Source organism: Hemicordylus capensis, chromosome 3, assembly GCF_027244095.1.
Source record: "Hemicordylus capensis ecotype Gifberg chromosome 3, rHemCap1.1.pri, whole genome shotgun sequence".
Classification (NCBI taxonomy): domain Eukaryota; kingdom Metazoa; phylum Chordata; class Lepidosauria; order Squamata; family Cordylidae; genus Hemicordylus; species Hemicordylus capensis.
The window spans coordinates 210,149,916-210,174,823 of NC_069659.1; the positions used below are offsets into that span (position 1 = coordinate 210,149,916).

The 24,908-nt window shown below is 45.8% G+C and overlaps 1 protein-coding gene and 1 long non-coding RNA gene across 2 annotated transcripts in view; one reads left to right on the forward strand and one right to left on the reverse strand.

Moving 5' to 3' along the window:
• Positions 1-9,124: 9,124 nt before the first annotated feature.
• The window catches only part of ANXA11 (annexin A11), an 82,108-nt gene continuing 66,324 nt past the window's right edge, over positions 9,125-24,908 (forward strand). Inside the window, exon 1 of the mRNA XM_053307271.1 lies at positions 9,125-9,219. The gene's annotated coding sequence lies outside the window, so the exon portion shown is untranslated. The remainder of the gene's footprint in view (positions 9,220-24,908) is intronic.
• Positions 16,736-19,014, reverse strand: LOC128349936 (uncharacterized). Its single transcript, XR_008319077.1, has 3 exons — positions 18,866-19,014; positions 17,599-17,746; positions 16,736-16,889 (listed from the first exon to the last, which is right to left on the reverse strand). It is a non-coding gene; the product is annotated as an uncharacterized LOC128349936 (long non-coding RNA).

Below are 24,908 nucleotides of genomic sequence, written 5' to 3' on the forward strand. Positions count from 1 at the left end.
TAAATTGCACTTATTTATTTGAACCAACCAGCCAGTTATTTGATGAGGACTCCTAGTTCCCATGTAACTCTTTATCAGTTGGGACAAACGTATAATAAATGGAATACAGAAAACTTATCAAATGGTACACCACAGTTTGCATGCAAACTCTTGGTCGTCTGTATTATTCTACCAAGTGGTTCAGAGACCTTGCATGTAACTCTTCTAGCTGGGCAAAGAGGCACCTTTCAAAGCAGTGGGTCTCTTATAGGTACTAGTAAATGGCTGTTACTGGTGTCTACACTATGAGGCTATTCTCACGATGGAGGAAAACTGGGCTAAAGAACCCCAGCCTGTCAAGGTCTGGCCAAATGCCAGGGAAGTTCACGGCTTGGCTGAACGCTTTCGACTGAATGACGTACTTTGTTTTTCAGCAAGGAGTAGACGTCTGGTGACAGGATTTATAGTGGAAGCCGATAGCTCCCAGCTGGCAATAATTCATGGCTTATCAGCCTTCAGCAAGAGGCGTTTGCTCCTTCTAATAGATTCTAATTGCGTTCTGCGTTTATTGCGCCTGCGTTGTTGTGGTGTCAGTGTTTCATTGCCTAGTTCTTCTTCCGATTGGTCTCTCACGCTTTCTGCTGACTCAGGTTGTTGTGCCTGCTCTAAATCATTAGTTGGATCTACCACAGCCGTTTCACGAACGCTGACAGCCGGGCTCTGCCCCTCAGACACTCCTGACTCGGCTGGAAAGTTGACAGCTTCCCCTTCCTCCTCGCTGTCGGAGATCGAGGGCGTGACACAGCCCAGTTTCCCCCAATTGTGAGAACCACCGGGCTCGCAGGCAAAGCTGGTGGTTCTCTAGTGGCTAGCCCGCCAAAGAAGCTCTCCCCTTAAATCAGGTTAGTGGAGCGAGTGCTCTGCTAACCCCATTTTCCCAATTGTGAGTCACCACAGCGCAGCTCCATGCCACAGCGACTCTAAAACAACCCTCCTGGTCTTGGAGGTCTCCCCAGGCAGTCCCCAATCCCTGCAGCTGGGCGGCCCCCAATCCCTGCAGCCCCTACCAGCTCCATGACGGAGCCGGTAGTCGTGTGGGTGGCTGATTCGGCCGCCCAACAACAAGCGACTGCTCATCTGTGGGGCTGGTAAAGCTCTCCACACTGCTCATGTGGAGAGCCTCTATGTTTCTTTTTAGACTGTGAGGCCCTTTGGGGATAGGGAACCTTCTTCTTCCTCTTCCTCTGAAACTGCTTTGAGAATGTTTATGTCGAAAATCATTATAATAATGACAGTTAATAATAAATACTGTATCTAGGGAAGATGTGTGTTAAAAATTCTTGCCCTCATATCCATCTCTTATACAGTGATCATAATACTGCCCTCCCTTACAGTTATTGTACAAATTTTGGAGACCCAGTTCAAGTGTCTCAAAACTCTCCACATGGAACTACATGGAGGAAATAATCTTGGACCCAGTGCAGCTGCAGGCTAGGTAGGAAAAAATGAGCCCCTATCATGTGAGTCACCACTAGGAAAAGGCACCTGCCAACATTGTTGTGCTAGATCAGACATAGCTGCCTTGATAAGGTTGCATCCATGGGATGCTTCATATGGAGGCTTTTGGACCATCTAAACCAGACATGAGATTGTGTGTGCTTTCAGGATTTAGAAAAAGCACGATGTGCTTGGATAATGACCAAGAGTTGTTATCTTGACTAGCAAACAAACTTATGGCCTTTCAATGCAGGACATCTTTCCTTTGGAGGAGATGTAGGTCTGATTTGGACAATGCATGAAGCACAAGAGCCAAGAGGTTTGCTCTTCTCACTCCCTTTGCATCATTGCCACATCCAAAGCCACTCAGCAAGGATGACAAAGAATTAGATACTCCCAAGACGTGCCAAAAGACTACTTCATCATCACAGTATCACCAAATACTTGCTGGTACCAAGACAAAGAAAATGCACACAAGATGCAGTCGTGTGGGAAAGAAAAGATAACATAAGGGAAATGTGCTGTAAGTAACATGGGTCAAAATTTAGTAGACGTATCTGGGATTTTCTGAAGCAGCCTCTGGAAAAAAATAGTGCTTGCTCCCAGTTTGCAATGCAGGAAAGATAGTCCTACGTGTATACAGGATACCCTTTGCCCTACTTTGCTGTTGCAGTTACATGAATCCACTGCTTGCCAACTAGCCAGATGTCGGGAAATGAGGGTACTTTTACCCCCTCTACTGGCCTTTTGTAATTACTGCAGTGTTTCAGTTATAACCAAGGGCCTTTGTCAGATGGTTTCAATTATGTTAATACAAATTTCGCTTACAGAAACAGTCCAATGTATCTTGTGTATTCGCACTTCATGAATTCCTTGGCAGGCTTGTGTTATGTAACACTTATGTTGTTATGGATTGCAATGTGTCACTGGGTCTGAAATGCATTGGAGGCTTTCTTTTCTTTTCTGTTAGATATGTTATTAAGTATTATTATTATTTACATTTATATCCCGCTCTTCCTCCAAGTATGCATGGAAATGTACTAAAATGTATTAAGTATGTTTGATCACTACAGAATATTGAGCAAACATAATCACATATTATTATTTATTATTATTTCTTGTTTACACAGTCAGACAGGTGTTATTGACTGGTTTGTTTTATCCAGACATCGAGTCCTTCCCAAGGACCTGGGATGGCTGAATTTTATTGTCAATTGTTATAGATATCGTTGCAGAATATAGGCTGTTCCCAGTAAAGCTGCTTTTTGTAACTGGCTGGTGGTGATTTCTGTGGCCCCTATGGTGTTGAGGTGCTCTTTAAGGTCTTTTGGAACTGCACCCAGGGCGCCAATTACCACTGGGATTATTTTGGTCTTTTTCTGCCACAGCCTTTCAATTTAAATTTGTAGATCTTTGTATTTGGTGATTTTTTCTATTTCTTTTTCTTCTATTCTGCTATCCCCTGGTATTGCTATGTCGATTATATTATTATTATTATTAGTATTAGTAGTAGTAGTAGTAGTAGTAGTAGTAGTAGTAGTAGTAGTAGTATATACTGCCTGATATGTGTATTCCTATAGAGCATACATATTCATCCTATCTATACAAAGGCAGTAAAAAAAAAACCTTAACATTTTTGAAGAGATGTCCACATTAATTGAAGTTCTGCAGGTAATGGTTGTGAACTACCCACACTGCTGCGAGTGTCTAAAACACACAACCACATTGCTGCACAACAGGGCAGTTCCGCTGAGACTTACCATTGCACAATCACACGCTGCAACACGACTTGCATTATTCGCAATGCAAGTCACCATGTGCAATAATTCATGATTGCAATGTGCAATCACACACTAGGAATTAGTAGTGGAATAGCCCTGTTGCGCAGCAATGTGGTTTTGTGTTTTGGACACCTGTAGTGATGTGAGCAATTCAGAACCACCCGCACTACACTGCAGGACATTTTAAAGGTAAAGTGTGCCATCAAGTCGATTTCAATTCCTGGTGCCCACAGAGCCATGTGGTTTTCTTTGGCAGAATAAGGGAGGGGTTTACCATTGCCTCCTCCCGTGCAGTATGAAATGATGCCTTTCAGCATCTTCCTATATCGCTGCTGCCTGATATAGTACCAGCGAGGATTTGAACTGGCAACCTTCTGCTTGTTAGTCAAGCATTTCCCCGCTGTGCTACTTAAGATGGTCAGCGGACACATCAGCCACTATTTTTTAAAAGGGCTGTGCATGAACCCTGTTGTCAATCTGATCCTGATCCCGGCCATTCTAACCATGCCAACGATGCAGGAAGTTGTTGAGATCACATTGAGTTGATAATTGGCATCAGCTCAATGCATCGGGGTACGGGGGGGTGCTTTCCTGAAGATCCAACTTTTCTGAAGCAATCAGCTGCTTTCCAGGCAGCCATAGTGGTAGCGTTTCAAAACACCACCTTTTCTTTCCTGGTCCCAGCCTATAAAGCACCAGGAAAGGACGCAGGACCAAAAAATGGCCATACCCTGTAACTATAAGGCACAGCCATCCCCCCCGCCCCCGCCCCAGTAATGCACCAGGAAAAGGATGCAATGTCATGAAGTTTCTTCCTTTCTTTCCTGGTGCATTGTAGGCTGAGACCAGGGAAGGAAAGGCAGTGTTTTGAATCAACACTACTGTGGTGGAGCCCCCTTCTATCCTGCATTTGTGGAAGGGTTGTCTCTGCCTATTGTGTGCTGCATGCATTTGCCCTGGAACAGCATTTACTTATTTAGTGTTTAATTTCTATACTGTTTTTCATTAAAATAATCCCAAAATGGTTTACAGTATAATTAAAACAATGCACAATTAAAATACAAATTAAAAGTACAAATATTAAATTTATTTAAAAGTTTAAAAACCTATATAAAACAGTAACAAAACACAGAGCAACAACAGCAAAAAACTTTAGCCAGGGTTCTCTTTTTTAAAACCCTGGGTGAAGAGCCATGTTTTTACTTGTTTTCTAAAAACTGTGATAGAGCCTGAGGAGCAGATGCCAACCAGGAGAGCATCCCAAAGCCTGGGGGCCGTGAGCTAGAAGGCCCTGCCCCATCTGCTTGACAGCCAAGCCTCCCTCACTGTTGGCACACGGAACATGTCCTGCATTGATCTAAAAACTAAGATAAGTGTTTGTTCTTTTGGTTAAAGACATTCTAGGACAATGCAAAAACAACGGAGACTCTTATGGTACCTTAAAGACTGACAAATGTAACTCTCTAAAATGTAAACGTTTTCATGGGTCAAGGTTCAATTAATCAGATGCACAAAAATGAAATTATCTGTCCGGCTACTGGTCCCTGTCCCCTTTACCAAGCCTGGCTAGGCTTAGCGGGTCTGGCCTCAGAGCAGGGAGGAGGTGGGGGTTGAGTGTCACCCTGTGCCTCCTCAGTCCCAGGCTGCTTGCTCCTTGTGTCTGTCCCTCTCCGGGGGGCCCTGACACTCTCCACCAGCCAGCCTCTCATTCCCAGCTGGCTCCTTATATGCCTCCTCACAGGCTATGCATCACCCACCCCCAATTACAGGGCCAATGCCCCTCTTTATTCCCTGTAATTGATTGCCCTTTACAGCTGTTGCCAATGCCTCTCCCCCTTCTCCCTCCTCCTGCTCAGACCCCCTCCCTTTGGGGGGCGTGTTGCTGATGTTGTCCTCGCATGCCTCCCCTTCGGCCTTTTCAGGGCTCTGCTCCTCCTCCACTGGAGCCGAGCCCCTGCCCGTTGGCAGTCTTTCCTTCACTTCTCCCCGGCTGCCAACCATCCCTGCCTCCTCAGGCCCCCTCACCACTCCATCCTCGGAGGTAGGGACAGCCAGCCTCGCCGGAAATTATTATACAATAGGCCTATTCACATCATCATCAACATCACGGTAGGAGGCAATGTAGCCTGGTTTGCATGTGAACTCACAAAAAACCCTCCAACCCAGGTTGCTCAAAACCGGGTAGCCCAGCTTTCATGCCCTGCTCTCCTACCTTGCTTTTCTGGTCATGTAGATCCACTTACCTTTTCTAACCGCAGCCTGGAAACAATACAGAGCTGTGGCTACAAGGGCTCATGATGCCATCATGGATATGCCACTCTGCAAAGCATACCTGATAATTTGTAGCCACAGAAGAAGCTTCAGCAAGGCTGGGCCCACCTCCCGCTCCCTTGTGGCCAGAGGGCCGCTGTTGGTGTAATGAGACTTTCCAATCTATTGGCAGTGCAAAGCATGTTGGGAAGGCCTTCGGTGGACTTTCCATGCCTCCAGCTCCAAATTTCAGCAACGGATGCCTTGCATGGCTTAATTGTGTTTCCTCACCCAAACAGAGGTTCTGCTGGTGACTACTGGGGTAGGCGCTCTCTAATCCTTCAACCCACCACCATATGGCCATTGCGAATGTATCAAAACAGAACCTTGTGAATGGGTCAAAATGAACCACAGTAGCTTCAGTGTACCAACTGGCAGACTATACACTACATGGTGCCTTAGTGTTCATGCCCCTGCATTTACACGCATGGGCATTAGTCAGGAGCATCCATACATCAGAAATTTTACTTCTAGAGACCTGCAGCCAGGAGGAAACTAAAGCCCAAGGAATAGTTGCCTAAGCAACTCACTCAGACTCCGTATTTGAAAAGCATCCCTCCAAAGCAAAATTAAGGGCAATGATTTACCAGGGACTGAAGAAAATCAGGACTGTCCCTGGTATCTAGGGAGCACAGGAAGGTATGTCTTGCTTGTCCTCCACAGGGATGCACCTGATAGCTTCAGACAGTATATATTTACTTTTGAACTGATGTTCCTGAACCTAATCAAACGAAATTCCCTGGAGCTATGGAAATATCATTCCTAGAGTTAGAGCAAGTATTCTTCAAACAGTGATTCTGTGCTGCTACAAAACAAAAGTGCCCACCTCAGCTCATGAAACCATAGCAACCTCACTCAACAGAAGTCAATGGAATGCTTTATACCATCCAGCATTCTAGCAATATGATCCATGCAGTTGGGGTAATCCACAGAGTAGCTGGTGAGGAATCAGATCTCTCAATCTGATGCATGGAGGGAGGAGGTATATTTAATAGAGATGGGCTACAACTCGCCCTTTTGCTTTGAACTGATTTGGAGATTTGATCCCCCCTCCCCAAATCAGAAAAACATCAGACCATTTACTGAGCCAATCTGAGGCTTGGTATATACCCAATCTGACAGCCCCCCCCCCACCAGATCTCCACTCCAAAACATTGCTCTCCTCTAGTCCCCTTCCCTTCCCCTTTACTTACTGGTCACTGGAGCAAGCAGTGCTACAAAAGTGGAGAGAGAGATTTTTCCTGCCTCCCTGTCTTTGTGCATTCCCCTATCCCCTGTTCCTCCTTAACCTGTCCCTTTCCTGGCAGCTGGTGTGTCCCTGAAGGAGGTGACCTTTCCATTGCAGGACTTCCCTAAGTGGTCTGTGATTTGGAATGAGTAGCAAACTATCAAGTCCAGGGTGAACCTTACTACTCCTGCCCACATCCTCCCCCCTCATCTTGCTGCTCCCAACCCCTCTTGCCCAAATGCTGGCCGCCCTCTGCCAGTCTCACTTCTTCTTACATATCACCAACCACTAGCTGGTCTCCTCCACCACCACCACTCTCCACAGTCTGCCCTTCTAAGCACATACAGGCCCACTGTATCTGGGCCCCCAGAAAACACCTCCCTGAATGTCAATTATGTAGGGCACCCCTGAAAGATGAAGCCTTGCTTATTCTGGCCTGCCAGTGCCTCCTATTCTTCTGCCTGCCTGCCTGCCTGCCTGGTTGCCTCTCAGACTGTGTCCAGCTATGGCAGACCTTGCAGGTCATCATGTCTGGGGTTTTGCCAACATCCCCTTGCCCACCTCCATGATCCCTGCCTCTTTCGATGTCAGGCCACCCTGGGGAATTCACTGTAAGCAGAAGCTCTGTCATCACTGGGTGCTTGCCTGCCCACAGGCTGCTGTTCCACCCCACTGTGTGTGAGAGAGTAGCATTGTGGGCATATGCTGCTGCTGCTACTGCCTGCTTCATTGAGAGACTGGCCAATTGTGACCTGATACTGCTGTTGCTTAGCTGAAGGGGCGAGAGAAAGAGAGGGATCCTGCTCCCATGGCCAGATGTCACAATCACTTACATGGGAAAGGGGCCATGTCAAGAGTTTCTTACTTTCCTACTCACCCATTCTCACAAATACAATCTGAGCATCTGTCTTGCATACAGAAGATCCCAGGATAAATCCCTGGCATCTCCAGGTAGGGCTGGGGGAAATCCTGCCTGAAACTTTGGAGAGCTGCTGCCAGTCAGTGAATACAATATTGAGCTACATAGACCAATGGTCTGACTCAGTATAAGGCAACTTCTTATGTTCCTAACTTTCATTCATTTTTAGATTGTGAGCTCTTTAGGGACAGGGAACCACTCTATTTATTTCTGTTTATATTTTTCTGTGTAAACCACTTTGAGAATTTTTGTTGAAAAAGCAGTACATAAATATTCATAGTAGTATAGATGTGAACCGCCTTGGGGTTTGTTGTGAAAGGTGGCATATAAATGTAACAATCAATCAATTGATCAATCAATAAAAATCCATCTTTGGGGGGGGCAGCCCCGCTGCCCAACCATGCTTGTGAGGCCATGGACTGACTGCCCCCTGATTCCTGCTGGCTGCCAGTGATTATGTCTCTAGGGGTTATGTCTCCTAGGTCCCTGCCACTGCCGGGGGGGTGGGGGGGTTAAGTAGCAGACCTCTGCCTCAGATCTTGAAGAATTGCTGCCAGTCAGAGTCTATAACGCCAGGTTTGATGGATCCATGATCTGACCATGTGGCAGCTTGCGGGTATTCCTACTTTGTCTGCAAAGTCATTGTGAAACTGAACCATTTTAAAATTGGAAGTTATGTTCACTCCGGCTGCCGCAAAATTGACTCGAAATTATTATCTATTATTATCTACATTTTATATCCCGTTCTTCTCCAAGGAGCCCATAGCAGTGTACTACATACTTAAGTTTCTCCTCACAACAACCCTGTGAAGTAGGTGAGGCTGAGAGAGAAGTGACTGGCCCAGAGTCACCCAGCTAGTATCATGGCCAAATGGGGATTTGAACCCGGGTCTCCCCGGTCCTAGTCCAGCACTCTAACCACTACACCACTCTGGCTCTAGTATGCATTATTAAATTAATATACATTATGGATGTATACGCTGGCTCTCTTAATTAATTAATTTATGAAATGAATGGATATAACTAAGGAAGTGAAGAGATGCCTTCCTATTTGTAATATTGCTAATGTAAACAGTATAAAACCAGATGGATATAAGGCAAATACATTTTCCCTTTGAAATTTTTTAACATGAGAAACTGGTATGGGCGGGTAAGGGCATCTGGCAATTGAGCACTTTCCAGAAGGACCACTAGGTGGCTCTCTGTTCAAGTTGGCATCTGAAGCACTGGCACAGAAGAGGAAAAGCAGCTCTTTTGCAGAACTCGGTGGCAGAGTACACACAGCTACAGCAGAGAGGCTGAGGCGGCAGGCAGCCGACAATGAGCAGAATGAGTCACCCTCCTCTCATGGCTCCTCCTCTCCCCAACCCCTTGCCCTGAGCAATCCTTAGCAAGCAGACTCAGTCAGCGCACATAGGGAAAAGAGAGAGGGACTTGCTGTCCAGGGGCCGTTGAGTGAACTGTGAGTTGTGGGCTTCCACTCCTTCAGAGTTGGCTTAGCTTAGGTAAACAATGATAAAGGCGTAGTCCTATCAATTACAGCAAATATGTTGCCTCATAATATTAATGAATTGTGTTTTTTCTGCAGCGCAGCAAGGAGCCTTTTTCTTTTAATGCAGGGGCCTGCAATTTACAGTTTGCCCCAACCCTTCACAGTAATTCTAATTGTTTGATTGCATGCTCAATTCCTGTATAATTTTGCACCACTCTCACAGTTCTGTGGGGCTATTGGAATTGTTTCCAATGTGAGGACAGCACAAATTGTTTAATGAATTCTTTCTGAATTAAATTTGAACAAACCATGCTGTAGCTAGTTTCCTTACATTCTGTGTTTTGATATAAGGGCTCTTGCACAATGCATGAGAAAAGAAAAAGGAAAGGTAAGGGAGATGCAGAGAAACAAAGAGAGAACTTATAAACGCTACTGGCTGAAGAGGTTAGCAAATGCTAGAAACTAACAGACATGCTAAGCTATAAAGCAAAAGCTAATGAATAAGACAAAATGAAGGATACGTAGTGACTGTCTGTTTCTTGCTCTCTCTGTGTGAGAGAGAGGGAGGGAGAGAGATAGGTAGGTCACTCTGTGAATTGACATGTCTGAGGCTCTGCTCACTTAAGATGTCTGCTAGGTCTCTTCCTGTGTTTTCGGCTGTTAGTATGAATCGGGTTAGATGGAGCATTTTCCATGGACTCTGCCCTCTGACCCACTGAGCTCCCTCTCCTCCTCAGCTGGGCTGGTATCACAATATTACCTGGGCCTCTACAAATCTACCTATCCACCCCCTGGAAACTAGACAGCCTTTTCTCCGCCCCCACCTCCAATCTTAAAAAGGTCCACCCTTCCTTTCCCTGTATGATTGTGATATGGACTGTATCCAATATTCCTTTTAGTTTAAAATACCCTTGGATAAGGGCAGAAAAAAGAACAACATGGGGAGTTTTACTGCCAGTGCATTATAATACATTTTTATAGTGTAAATTGGGAGGTCAACAGACCAGAAAACGTAACTGCATTCTTGCAGGTTGTGGGGTCTTAACTATGTTTTTTTCAGAAGAGCCAATGCTATTTCATACAGCTGTAACTAATAGGAAATCTGATGCATGAGGCTGCAGAGGATGTAGGCAGCCAAGTATGAGGGCGGACACAAAGCTTTCTCACATTCAGAAACTGGTCTAGAAAGGTCTAGGGACAGCTTTTGATTAAGGTTATTTTATTACAGAGAGTAAAGTTGAAACCAGAATTCTACCTTACAAGAACTAAATGCATAAACTCCAGCTATTTATGGGAGATCATGTTCCTGTTTTCTGAAGCCTGTCCCTGGTAATCACTGAAGAGACCCCTGAGCCTGGGAGGCTGCTTTCAGCCTCCTGGCCGGGGGTCTCCTTGTGTGTTGCCACGGTGCAGAGCCGTACCGCGGCAATACACAATCAGGAAGCCCAGGTTAGCGGAGCGCTCGCTCCACTAACCTGGGCTAAGGGAAGGGCTGCTTTAGCGGGCTAGCCGCCAAGGAACCACTGGGCTCGCCTGCGAGCCCGCTGGTTCTCACGATGACTGGAAAGTGGGCTAAGCTCCCTTAGCCAGATTTCCAGTGATCGTGAGAATACCCTCACTATGTTTTACTGCTTAAGGGGGTTTGGGGGTGCCTAGTAAAAAAATTGCTGTTAGTGTGCACATACATGCGTCAAAGTTGCTTTGCTTGGAGTTTCAGCTCTTTCCTCCAAACTTCTAGAAGTTAATATATGTGAATGGTGGGAGGGATACGCTGATGTTCATGGTATGTAAATACATGTGCATGAATACTAAGTTACCAGTTAGAATACAATCTGATATTTCACATGTTGCAGTGAATTTTGAAAGGTTCATAATATTCTTGGGCAATCGTTTTTCTAGTTTAAACTGAATTATCATCAATTTTTATCAGATAATATCAGTTATGAATAATAACTGAGTTATTACACTACAATTACCTTTCGTATATTCCTATACTAAAAGAGCTACACTGGCTACCAATAAGTTTCTGGGCAAAATACAAGGTGCTGTTTATCCTATATAATAAAAGGCTAAGTGAGTGGCCGTGGCCTTGGAACGTTGGGGATCTGCGTCCCTGTCTCTCTGGGCTGTTCTGGGCCTGCGCGAAGCGCAGGCCCAGAACAGCCCAAGGGAGACAGGACCGCCAACGCCAGTGTCCCAAAGCCACCAAACACTTGACCTCCTGCCATCGCCCGCCCACCCTCCACCACCGTTCCGGCCCCACCGGTGACCATTTCGTGCCTATCCCCGGTCCTCATCGCTGTCTGCCCGCCCGCCCGCCTCCCATCACTGTCCCAGCCCCACCCGCAGCCGTTTCGGGCCAATCCCCGGTCCTCCTTGCACGGAACCCACGGGCGGCCATTTCACCCCAAGCACTGCCGTTGGCCGCCCGCCCTCCCTCCCTCCCAACTGCCGAGCCCTCCTTACCCCGGCCATGTCCGTCGGGTTAAAAACTCCTTAATTTCCGAGAGAGAGAGGAGCTCGCAAGCAGAGCTCCTCTCTTTGCAACGGCTCTGCCCGTACTGGCGGTTTGGGCGTAAAGGGCGTCCTTTACGCCCAAACCGCCAGTACAGGCAGAGTCTTTGCAAAGAGAGGAGCTCTGCTTGCGAGCTCCTCTCTCTCTCGGAAATTAAGGAGTTTTTAACCCGACGGACATGGCCGGGGTAAGGAGGGCTCGGCAGTTGGGAGGGTGGGCGGCCAACGGGCAGTGGTGGTGGCGGCGTGGGCCAATTTGGCCCGGACGAAGGACTCAGAACTTGGGAGGGAGGGTGGGCGGGAGGGCAGCGGAGCCAGCGGCAGAGAAAGAAAGAGAGAGAGAGAGGGGGGAAGGAGTGAGGGAGGGAGATAGGACAATAGAAAGATAAAAAGAAGGAAGGAGAGAAAAGAGAGAGGAGGGAAGGAAAAGGACAATAGAAACAAGGAGGGAGGGAGGGAAAGTAGGAAAGAGAGAAGGAAGGAAGAAGAAGAAAAAGGAGAAAGAAATGAGGGAGAAGGGCCCCAAAAAAGGGGGGGGGAGGGAGGGAGGAGCAGCCAGCCCCAAAGAACAAGCCCATTAAAGAAAGAAAAGAGGAAAAGACCAAGAAAACAGAAAGATGGGAGTTAGAAGAGGTGGAAGAAAGAAAGGAAGAGGGGGAGAGAAGAAAGGAAGACAAGGAAACAGAGGAAGAGAGAGAGAAAAGGAAGACAAAGGAAAGACAGGAAAAAAAACAAAATAAAAGGAAAGGAGGGCGAACGAGAGAGGAAAGGAATAAAGGGAACAACAACAACAGGTACTAGCGCCCGTTATTTTAACGGGCTTAAAATTACTAGTAACCTATAAAGCCCTAAACAGCTTAAGCCCTAGGTGTTTCAGAGAACATCTTCTTTGCCATGAGCTCCGCCGCCCATTGAGATTGTCTGGATAGGTTCATCTGCAGTTGCCACCAGCTCTCCTGGTGGCTATGCAGGGACAGCCTTCTCTGTTGCTGCCCTGAGACTCTGGAATGTGCTCCCTGCTGTCTCCCCATCTCTGACAACTTTTTAAAAGTCCCTAACAACTCATTTTCTATGCAAGGTTTTTAACTTGACTGTGGTTTTAAATTGTTTTAAGGTTTTCATTTCTAATTTGTTTCATGTTGTTGTAAGCCAACCCAGAGATGGAAGTTTGGGGCAGTCTACAAATCTTACAAACAAATAAATATTAACGGAATTACTGTTATCTAGATCAATTTTGGTCTTTATGATATCATGCCGAAGTACATGTGTCACCAAACAAATGCCCCTGTTTTTAAACCATGTGACTAAATCCAAGCTGTGACTAAACCGATTCTTTCTTGGTTGTCTACACATGAAATGCCAATGTGCTTCCCTTCTCTTCCCTCCACACACCACCACTTGTAACTGTTTTCCCAAATAGTAAATATGAGTTACTGCTGTTCTAAAAGTGCATCACTGGGAGATTAAACATTTTTAAGATTTCAAAAACTGAACCAATTACTATCAACAACAACAAGCGGTTTATATAGAGACAGATATATATGTAGATAGATAGATAGATAGATAGATAGATAGTTAGATAGATAGTTAGATAGATAGATAGATAGATAGATAGATAGATATGGATTCCTGTCCCCAAAGGGCTCACAATCTAAAAAGAAATATAAGATAGATATCAGCAACAATTACTGGAGGAACTGTGCTAGGGGTGGATAGGGCCAGTTACTCTCCCCCTGCTAAATAAAGAGAATCACTATGTTAAAAAGGTGCCTCTTTGCCCAGTTAGCAGGGGCAAACACAGCATATAGCAGGAGAAAAGAGCCTTCAACCATATAACATAGTATGCGATGGGGTGGGGGGCTCAGCAGTGATTCTTGCTGTACAGAGTCTCTATTCTGACTTTTGAAATGTAGGAGTGTATGCGACATGACTAAGGCATGGGTGACAAAGGACAGATCAGGCCTACCAAGGAAGGGTTGCAGCTGGTGCACCAACCAAAGTTGAGCAAATTTACTCCTGCCTACCATCATCACCTGATTTTCTAGGAGCAGCACCGGATACAGAAGAGCCCCCAGTGAACCTGTTCCTTCAGAGGGAGTGCAACCCCATCCAGAACAGGCTGAAACCCCATACCCTGATCTGGCCTTCTACTAACCATCATCACCTCTGTCTTGTCAGGATTAAGTTTCAGCTCCTCAATACACTCACATGTGTAGAAATTCTTCTTTGATTTCTGATGTAATTTATGGTGGGGAATTAGAAGTTACCATCTGGACTCCGGTCACTGTTGGAACTGAAAATGACTCAGTAGACTTTCAAAGGGCTGGAAATATCTACAAAGAGCAAGCTCTCCTGCAAAGTAAGAAGCAATTCAAAGGAATGTGTGTTCTTTATGCATCAGAAAGGCATTTCTGCGATGTCACACATTAAAACATTCTGAGGCTTCCCAAGCCCTGCCTTCCAAAATGAACAGTTGGCACCGGCCATGTTTCAGCTTAAACTGGATTTGGATGTACAGTTTTGAAAAACCAGAAGGTACTTTGCAATGCTTTCCTTAATATTTTAAATGTGTAAGATTTTTTTTTAAGTACAGAGGCTTAGCTAATCGACACCACCCAAAGGTAGTTAGGTGCACTTCTCCCATGGAGGTCAATAGGAATTAAGGTCCCAATTATTTCTCTGGACTGTACCCAATGTTTGTAAGGAGAGAATGACACCTTACCCTGGCCAAACACTGTTTCCTAGATTCCTCTTTGTTGAGGTAATGCAAATGAAAGGAGCGGGGTTGGGGGGAGGGCAGGCAGTTGCAGGGGAGAATCAGTGGGCATGAAGTCATGCCTAGGCCTTTGGACTCTGATATTTCACCACAACCCCTTCCCCACGCAGTGTCTCCCCCATCCAACGTATTTTCATTCTTGAAGCCCACCCTTCCCTCTCTGAAAGTTATGAGGCAAACATGGATTTGGGAACCTTGCAACTTGTAGTTGCAGTCTCACATTGAGATGGCTGTGGGCGGTGGTAGAGATCAGGATCAGGACCATAGTAAAAGAAAGAGGGAATTTAGCCCTTCCCTTTCCCCCTGCAGTCTCAATGAAAACCACTGCATACCCAAACTGCCATTAATTTGGGGGAGAGTAGCTTCCTTCCTTCCTTCCTTCCTTCCTTCAGTGCCAACTGGAGCTTCCTTTCCAAGGCTACTAACACAGTGATTGTTAACACAACTCCCTTTAACTGCACTTTTTTTCTTGTTGTGGTTGCCAGGGTGGGCACAGACCCACATTCTCCTGTGGAAGCCCTACTTCAGTGATTAAGGGCTGTGAAGGGAAGATGCATGCCTCAGAAGATACAGGGACATGCCATGGACACTTGTGAGAAAACCACAACCATCCAGGGCTCCCTGGCACATGCCCATGATATCTTTACAGGCATATAGCTTCCCTTCACACTTTATGCTATTCACTGGGGCAAAGACTAGTATAAATAAGTGTAATTAGGCCCTTTGTCATTCATGTTGTGACTGCATCTGTTTTGAGGGACACAAAGTGCCCTCATGAAGTGAATGACATTTTCTCTTGTGCACTTCAAAGTGTCTGGATGGCTGCTTTTACCTCACAGGATTATGTGCACAAATTACTTTTGTGTTTCGTCATTCCAGAAACTATATTTCCTTCTTGCAATTGCTTATTGCAAGGTACGCAGTCTGGGGGCGCTTCTGGATCCGAACCTCTCCCTAGTGTCCCAGGTTGAGGCAGTGGCCAGAGGTGCCTTCTATCAGCTTTGGTTGATATGCCAGCTGCATCCATTTCTTGAGCTAAATGACCTCAGGACAGTGGTACATCCGCTGGTAACCTCCAGACTGGATTACTGCAATGTGCTCTATGTGGGGCTGCCTTTGTATGTAGTCCAGAAACTACAGCTGGTTCAGAATGCAGCAGCCAGGTTGGTCTCTGGGTTATCTCGAGAGACCATATTACTCCTGTATTGAAAGAGCTACACTGGCTGCCAGTAAGTTTCCAGGCAAAATACAAGGTGCTGGTTATAACCTATAAAGCCTTAAATGGCTTGGGCCCAGGGTATTTAAGGGAGCATCTTCTTCGTCATGAACCCCACTGCCCATTGAGATCATCAGGAGAGGTCTGTCTGCAGTTGCCACCAGCTCATCTGGTGGCTACTTGGGGATGAGCCTTTTGTGCTGCTGCCCCGAAGCTTTGGAATGTGCTCCCTGCTGAAATAAGAACTTCCCCATCTCTGACAATTTTTTAAACATCTTTAAAGATGTATCTGTTTACCCAGGCTTTTAATTAAATACCATTTTAATAGTTTTAACATTTTAAAAAGGTTTTTAATAATTGTAATATTTTGACCTTTTGTTGTTATTTATTTTATCTGTTATTTGTTTTAACTAATGTTTTAACTTTTCTGTTTTTGTTGTAAACCACCCAGAGAGGTAAAAATATGATAGATAGATAGATAGATAGATAGATAGATAGATAGATAGATAGATAGATAGACAGACAGGAATTATTGACAGGAACAAAACAGAAGATGGAAATTTCTTCCTAACAAAGCAGTAATTTATGCAGCATGCTGGTAGACTAAGGGGTCCCTCTGCTGGGAAATCCATATATTGGAGCAAAATCAATTCATAGTTGTTTCATCCCTATACTATACTTCCACAGTGACAAAAGTAGTTAAATAATTATTGATCAGTCCACAGTTAAAATTATTCAAATCATAGGAGACAAGAGAATTTCCAACTTAGAAAACTAAGTCAGTCTGACTCTTCAAAAGTGTTTTCCTGTTTGGCTGCATAGGACAGGGTTGTTATTATAATCTTTTGGTTATTTCCTGACTTACTTTTCCATTTGTAAGTTTGCAACTGCTAAAACTGAACTTAAAATGAAACTAAGGTATACTTTCATTTAGCAAGATCTTTAACTACTTACAAACTTACAATCCACACTTTGGTATAGTAAGATCAAAATTTGACCATAATTATGAAAGCTACTTGCCTGATCTTAGAACATTCCTGATAAGGAAGGCCTTTCTTTGCCTGAAACTCCAGCAAATGTTGTCTGCTGTTTTGGATTGTTGTTATAGAAACTGCTCGATGATCAAAGATGTAGCGCAGATGTTGCAGCTGGCATTCTAATTATTTATTTCAAAGTTCTATTTACAAGATAATGATAGCAACAAAAAAAATTAGCTTTTTAATTTTAATTTTGCAAAAACCAACCAAACAAAAAACAACTCCTTCTAGTTTTTCCACAAACTGGCAATGAGAAAATGATTCATTACCAAAAAGGCAACATGGTTTTTGCTCCTGCAGCAGAAATAATGCAACAACCCTCTCTCAGATGGAGGGCTTTTTCACATGAGCCTCTATGAGCTTGCACAATGAACTGCATGAGGAGTCACAGTTGGGTGTTTATATTCCTAGCAGGTCTCATGCTAGTCCATCCCACTGTTTTCTGTCCACACTAAGCGCAGAACATTTTGCAAGGGGAATAATGTGCAACAGGGTCCCTCCCCTGTCCCTCCCACTGAAGTAGGGCTGCCAGGTCCAGATGGTGGAAAAAGTCGACAGAAGGTTTCACAGTGGTTTTCAATGAAAAACAAATAAGAAGATGCTCCCCTGTCCCCAAAGGGCTCACAAACTAAAAAGAAATGCAAGGGAATGCCAGCATCAGCCACTAAAGGAATGCTGTGCTGGGGTTGGATAGGGCCAGTTGCTCTCTCCATGAGAAACAGAAGTGATTCGCCACTTTAAAAGGTGACTTTTTAAAATGTAAAAAATAATTAAAATAATAAAATAAATAACTGAGTAAAGTTAGTTAGCTAACTGCTGAGTAAAGTTAGGTAGCTTCTAGCTTCTCACTGCTGCTGTCGCCGCCACCAGATGAAGCAAGCAAGCTGCACCTGCCGGGCCCACCTATCTGTGCTCCTGCATCACGTAGCTCTGCAACTTGTCACTGAAGTAGAACCTCCCCTCTGGCTTCCCCACTAGATGGATGGTCAGTAGGATGCTGGCAGGGAAAGGAGACAGAAGAAGAGAAGCTGCTAATTAGAGGAAGGTGCTCTGAGCCATCAATTTGTTCCAGCTGCTCCCCAGAACTTTGGGCACCACAACACGTGCAAAAAAAGTGTTTCGGTCCCCAAAATAGTCTCTATTCCTCCTAATACGGGGGGGGGGGGGGGGGGAGAATAAGAAAAAGAAAAAAGTCATTTAGTTCTCAAAATAGTTGCATGTCCTCTATAAATGTCCCTAGTTCGCAACCCTACACTGAAGTTTAATTTTTTTTAAATTAAATGTTGTACACTTCCAATCTCTTAATAAACATTCTGTTCAAACTGTCATGGACAAACATGAAGGATTTGTCACAGCCATGTTGGTCTGTTAGAAAAAATTCAAAAGTCACAGTCTGGTAATACATTTATTAGGATCATCCAAACTGGCAAAATATTGTGAGCAGAAAGCTCACAGTTAAAGTCCCAAGAATGCTTCATCAGGCTGAATGTAAAACAAACAAACTTACTAACTTGGAGCGGGAAGCTGGGTATAATGTAGTAGACAGTTTGCAGTTTATAAGAATCTTCCGATTAAGTGTAAGTGTAAGAGGAGTTAGACAGACATTGAATTTGCCTCACTAGTGCTAGACAATGATTTCAGGATGCACTGAAATACCTGTTAGATTTTACATTGTATATAAAAAAGTATCTAGATTTTATATTTTCTAAAAATGGGGACACCTAATGTTCTTTTATTTTGCCATCCAGCCTAATGAAGTGTTCCGGAGAACTCAAAACGGTTTCTTGCAGAGGCGCTCTTACCTTGGACTTTGGCACCTCTGGTTGTTTGGTTGTTCCTAATAAAGCCATTACTACCAGATGGGGGTGTGATGGTCCTGTATACGAAGCTGCCACTATTTCTCTCATGGGAGCTATTGCCAGGGGATAATGCTTTAGGCATGGATTTTCCAACAGAGAAAATCAAAATGCGTTAAAAATAAAGAGGACATATTGTTTCACAAAGAGAAAAAAACAGCAAATGAAACAAAGGTTGAATCTTAGAACATAAGAACAGCCCTGCTGGATCAAGCCCAAGGCCCATCTAGTCTAGCATCCTGTTTCGCACAGTGGCTCACCAGATGCCACTGGAAGCCACAGGCAGGAGTTGAGGGCATGCCCTCTCTCCTCTTCCCAAGCAACAACACAGTTCAAGGCACAGCCAGTTACAGTTCACCATCTCACAGTCTTGAGTTCCTTTCTGCCAGCTTCTTCTCTGGCAGTTAACTTCCAACTGACTGACTCTACTTGCTAGGTTCCGAGATCTTTGGAACTCTCCCAGTCAATCCCAGAACCTAGCAACAGTTGCCATGCTTACCTCACTAACCCCCAGACCAAGCAACATATACAGGCATAAACAATGGTTAACCAGTGAGGCTGTTCTCACAAGCAGCCAAGCCTAGGCTTGGCTGCCTGTGAGAACTGCTGGGATCTGTGTGGATCCCAGCGGTGCTGTGACACTTAACTCCGCGCCAAAGCCCGGCTGTTAGCCAAGGTTAAGGGCGCAAACCCGGATCCTGGGATCATGTGTCAGTGCAAGCTGCTTGCACAGAGATGGGCACCAAGAGCGCCCGTCCCCTGGAGGAATCACCTAGTGCACTGTGCTCGGTGTACTGTGGGATTCTCAGAGGCCAGGACAACGGGTCCCAGGCTCCGTTTACCCGTGTTGCCTGGAGCAGCGTGGATAGTCATCTGTGCTTCTCCTGGCAGCGCTGGTTGTGTGGGGCGCCACAGGGGCTTAGAGCGGTCGTCTGGAGGAAGGTAGGTTGAACCCTGCTTTCTCTGCTGCCTGCCCGACCATGTGCAGGCATGTGAATAGCCCCAGAATGTTGTACAATGTATTTTGAACACTAAAGCTTTAATAAGGGTTATCCCATAACTTGCCTCAACTGGTATATTACCCACCTCTGTTCCCAAGCTGCAAAGATGAATTCCAGTCATGCCACTCATTAGTAAAGTGGATCTCTCATGTGTGGATGCTCTCAGGGATGGCCCTTCCATGAGGTGAAGTGAGGTGGCCACCTCAGGCAGCAGATTAATGGGGCATCAGGAAGGCTCTCCTTCCCCCTCCTTTAAAAAAAAGGAAAGAGAGAGGTACAAGGGAAGCAGCATTTGGTATCTCCAGTGCACAGAGATCCTGAGCCAAAACTGGATGCACCATTGGTCACCAAAATGGACTCAGGGAGAGATTTGGAGTGGGGTTTTACAATAAGTTTTCCCTCCAACTGTTTCTCAGCCTCTTCACATTGTCACTCCCTCTCCACTTGGTTTGGACCACATATGTTTTCCCTCCAAATATGCATTTGGAGGCTCATGAGGAGAAATGCCACTTTAGAATGGAGTGGAGAAGGAGCTGTTGAAGAAAGGGTTAAGAGCTCTTCTCTCCTGCTGTTTCTCCACTCCAAGTCACCTCCTCCTAGAGTGCTTTATCATGTTCAAAAAAGGAGACATGGGCTTGGAATCATTAGGAAGTGTTGGGAATTCTCTCTGGTAGAGAAACCCTTTTTCAATTATAGCAGAGTGCACAGAGGCACAACACAGCGGATTTAGTTAGGCATGCGTGTATGCTGAGAGTAAAGTAACTTGGAGCCAGTTCATAGCTTCAAATCAATATATAAGGCATTTATTAGAGAACTCCATTCTGGATAGGAAAGTGAGGAGTTAGGATCTCTAATCTATCTATCTAGCTGGGTGCAGATGGATTCTGCATCTTCTCTGCACACATGGTGCAGGGAGAGGAGCTTGCTTGCATGTTGCAAGGTAGAAGGAACAGGAAGAGAAGGGAGGGAGGAAGTTAGTCCCTAAGAGTAGCAATCTACATTCCAAAGGGATAGTGTCAGAGCAGTAGAGAAGGGATGACCAGTGTCTTGACTCTCTAGCCCTCTGACTCACTAGTCTGTCCTCCACTGTTTTGAGACAAGAGCCAGAGCAAAGTCCTTAACTTCCAAGAGGAAGGGGGTTGAAAAAGAAACTTTCAATATTATAATGCCCTTATACAAAACTATGGTGCGGCCACATTTAGAGTACTGTGTGCAGTTCTGGTCACTGTATCTTAAGGAGAACATTGTAGAACTGGAGAAGGAGCAGAAGAGGGCAACCAAGATGATCAGGCATCTGGAGCACCTTCTTTACGAGATAATAAGGCTACAATACTTGGGGCTTTTTTAGTTTAGAAAAAAGACGACTGAGGAGCAACATGATAAAGGTCTATAACATTATGCATGTGTGGAGAGAGATACATTTTTCTCCCTCTCGCATACTAGAACCAGGGGTCATCCCATGAAAATGATTGCCAAGAAATGCAGGACTGACAGAAGGAAGTACTTTTTCACATAATGCATAATCAACCTATGAAATTTTCTGCTACAACATGTGGTGACAGCCATCAGCCTGGATGACTTTAAGAGGGGTTTAGATAAATTCATGGAGGACACGTCTATCAGTGGCTACTAGTCTGGGGGTTATAGGCCACCTCCATCCTCAGAAGCAAGATGCCTCTAAATACCAGTTGCAGGGGAATAACAGTAGGAGAGAGAGAGAGCATGCTTTCATCATCTCCTGCTTGTGGGGTCCCCAGAGGCATCTGGTGGACCAGTGTGTGAAACAGGATGCTCGACAAGATAGGCCTTGGGCCTGATCCAGCAGGTCTTTTCTAATGCTCTTTTGTTCTTACGGTATCATTACTTACATCTGAATGTAATGTGCATCTTATTTAATATAGCTACTTTAGTACCAATATTCTGGAAATGTTTCCATCCCCCCACCCCCACACCTCGCCATCAAACCCTTTACAATATTTAAACATTTGCACATTGACTGCCATGGTCCTAGCAAAACTCATGACTTCCAGAAGGAGAACAGTTGCAAAATATGGTGACTCAGCAGCTGAGTTGTGAGCAGTGAAGTCCCCAGTTCAGTTCTTGCCTCCACCAGGAAGTCAGTAAATGGACTTGGGCAAACCACCATCACTCAGCCTCCACTTCCTGCTGCACTACAAGGATAATAATACTAACCTACATTTCATGCCCAGGCCTTGCAGAAGCCCATTGCGCAGGTGTGGTGGCCTCCCAAATAGCTGCCGTGCTGGGGGGAAAGCCCAAACGGGCTGAAGAATGGCCAAACGGGGCTGTTTTTGAACATAGGAAGGCCAGCAGGGGAAGGGGGAACCTCCACAGAAGCACACACACACACACCCCTCCGCCGCTGCCTCAGGGAAGCCCCATGGAGGGGGTAAGTTTTTAAAAAACCCTTCAAAAAAATTTCCACCCATACAAGGTCTGCACACACTCTGGACAGAACTGGGTGGTGGTGGTTTGAGGGGGTGCCAGACCGAACTGGCTCGATCCAGTTTGGGTACGGTTTGGACTCAAACTGTACCAGACCAGCCGGTTCAGTGCACACCCCTGCCAGGAAGTTCTGCATCTAAAGGTACTATGGGGGTTAGCATACATGGAATTGCCATATGAATATTGCAGTCATATTGAATAGGCTGCCTCCAGCGTCAGAAGCAAGATGCCTCTAAATATCAACTGAAGGGAAGAAACGGCAAGAGAGAGGGCATGCTCTCTCCTCTCGCCTGTGGGCTTCCCAGAGGCATCTGGTGGGCTGCTGTGGGAAACAGGGTGCTGGACTAGATGGGCCTTGGGCCTGATCCAGCAGCTGGACTCTTCTTCTGTTCTTAAGATCCCAGAGATCTGCTGTACTTCCAGGGTCTGCCATTGATGCATTTGCAGGTTTTCTATGGGATGCCATGATCTGTGTTCTCTAGTGAGCCTCACTTACTTTGACGGACAGGGGCTTGCTTCCATTTGACAAGTGGACCTTCTGGGTCAGTGAAAGCTGCAGGAGGAAGATGAGGGGAGGAGTTGTTTGAAAGAGGGCCAGTTGGCCACTTTGGGAAGCAGAATGCTGGTCCAGCTAGGCCTTGTCGGATACAACCGGGCCCACAACCCTGGCCAAGTCCTAACAAAGGGACATGAACGATGACAAAAATTGGTGACTACCACTGTCCCCCAGCGATTTGCCACTCTTGACCAGGGCAGTAAGACAGGGGTGCGGCTGTAGCAATAGCAATAGCACTTACATTTATATACTGCTTTATAGCCGGAGCTCTCTAAGCGGTTTACAATGATTTAGCATATTGCCCCCAACATTCTGGGTACTCATTTTACTGACCTCGGAAGGATGGAAGGCTGAGACAACCTTGAGCCCCTGGTCAGGATCAAACTTGTAACCTTCTGGTTACAGGGCGGCAGTTTTACCACTGCGCCACCAGGGGCTCATGTAGCACAGTGGAAGAGCCTGCTTGGCATGTAAGAGGTCCCAGGTTGGCAGCATCTCTATCTAGGCCTGGGAAAGACTCCTACCTCAAAGCTTGGGGGAGTTGCTGCCAGTCAGTGTGGCTGCACAAATAGTTTTGGGCCCTTTCTCCCCAGGGCACCTTTGCTTAACCTGTCATCCCTTGATTAATGGTAACAGTACAGGCTGAGTAAGAAACCTTCAGTCTTGTTTCAGTTGTCAGCTGTTTGGAATGTAGAGAGGTTTCCTGGCACCTGTTTTGCATAGGGAAGTGTGAGGATTGAGCAAGGTGTGTGGTTCTGGCTCACTTGCTCAGGGTGGGGCTTGAAGGAGCAGTTTGCTCTCAATTCTCTGTAACTAGTTAAGTCTGGGGCCAGTCAAGGCCGCTGACTTAACTGGCTCAGGGAAAATATGAAAACCAACTGAGTAAACCGTGCATAGTAAATAGCATTGCTTATGTGTTTGCTGTTGCTCCCCTGATAAACCTGTAGGTGTACAAATAAGCAGGATTATTTTTATAACCACAATGGAAGTTCCCAGTGCTCCCAACTGCAAAGGAAACAGAGCCTGAACTTCCCATGATTGCAGAATGGAATTACAAGTCAGAAAAGCTTCTGTCTGGACAACCTAAGGCTCTCCAGTTGCCAATGGACTACAACTCCAATCATCCCCCAGCTGCAATACATAGCAGTTAGGGATGATAGGAGATAGTCCAAAAATAGCTGGAGAGCCTCAGATTGGTCACTCCTACTCTATAAAAGGGATTACCTAAATGCCTACATTATTTTGATTTTCTTTACTGGTCATCTGGCCAACCTTTGATAAGATGACCTAATCCTGACAACTCCTTGTACTTCTGGCAATGGGTTTGGCGGCTAATGGGATATGGGTGAGCAGGACTGGCACCAGGTTGCACTGCTCCCTGGGATGGGACACTGCATTCGGCCCCTACTCCCCATAGCAGGCCTGGCCCCACACTTCTTCCCTCCCCTGAAAGCATATTGGCCAGTGATAAACCAATGACAGCAACTCCTCCCTCTCCCACCCTTGGAGGGTGAGAAGAAGAGTTGCTACTATTGCTGCTGCCACCATCATGTCCTTCAGTGGCAGCTCCTTCCCCTCCCCTTGGAAGGTGAAAAGGGGAGCTGCCAAAACCACTAAAGGGCATGGTAATATTGGTAGTGGTTCCTTAAAAGAGTTGCCACCTCTGAGTCCTTCAGTGGCCACTCCTTCTTGGCCCACTGACCCACAGTAGCATTCCCTAGGCCCTGTGATGATGCTGGAGCCTGGAGGACCCTCCAATTCAGAGGTATAGCTGGATAAATTTGGACCCTGGACCTAATAAGCTTAGGGTCTAGGGTCCAAATGGGGGGGGTGCAACATAAGCATCCTCTCCATATATATACATTTTGCCACAAAACCACAGGTCTGGGCCAGAGTGCATTTGGGGAAAAGAAAGAAAAAAGACTACACAATCCCCAAAGGAGCCACACATCTTCTTGATCATTTACCACAAACCCACAGTTCTGGGCCAGAGTGCATTTGCCCCCAAAAAGAGATATATAAAGACTACGCAATCCCCAGTTGATTCACATTGCTTCTTGACCATTCACAACCTAACTGGGACTCAACACATGTCCCTTGCTCCACAGTTCACCCCAAACCAACTTTGACATATAGGACCAGGTCTCACGATCCAGGAGACCTGGTTTGGGGTGGTGAGCGGGGAGGGAGCCCTAGGTGGCCGCATTGGCTGACCACACAATTGCTGGCTCCAAGATGGAACCGGTGGGGGCTGGGGAGCTCGGGGGCCGTGTGGCCCCC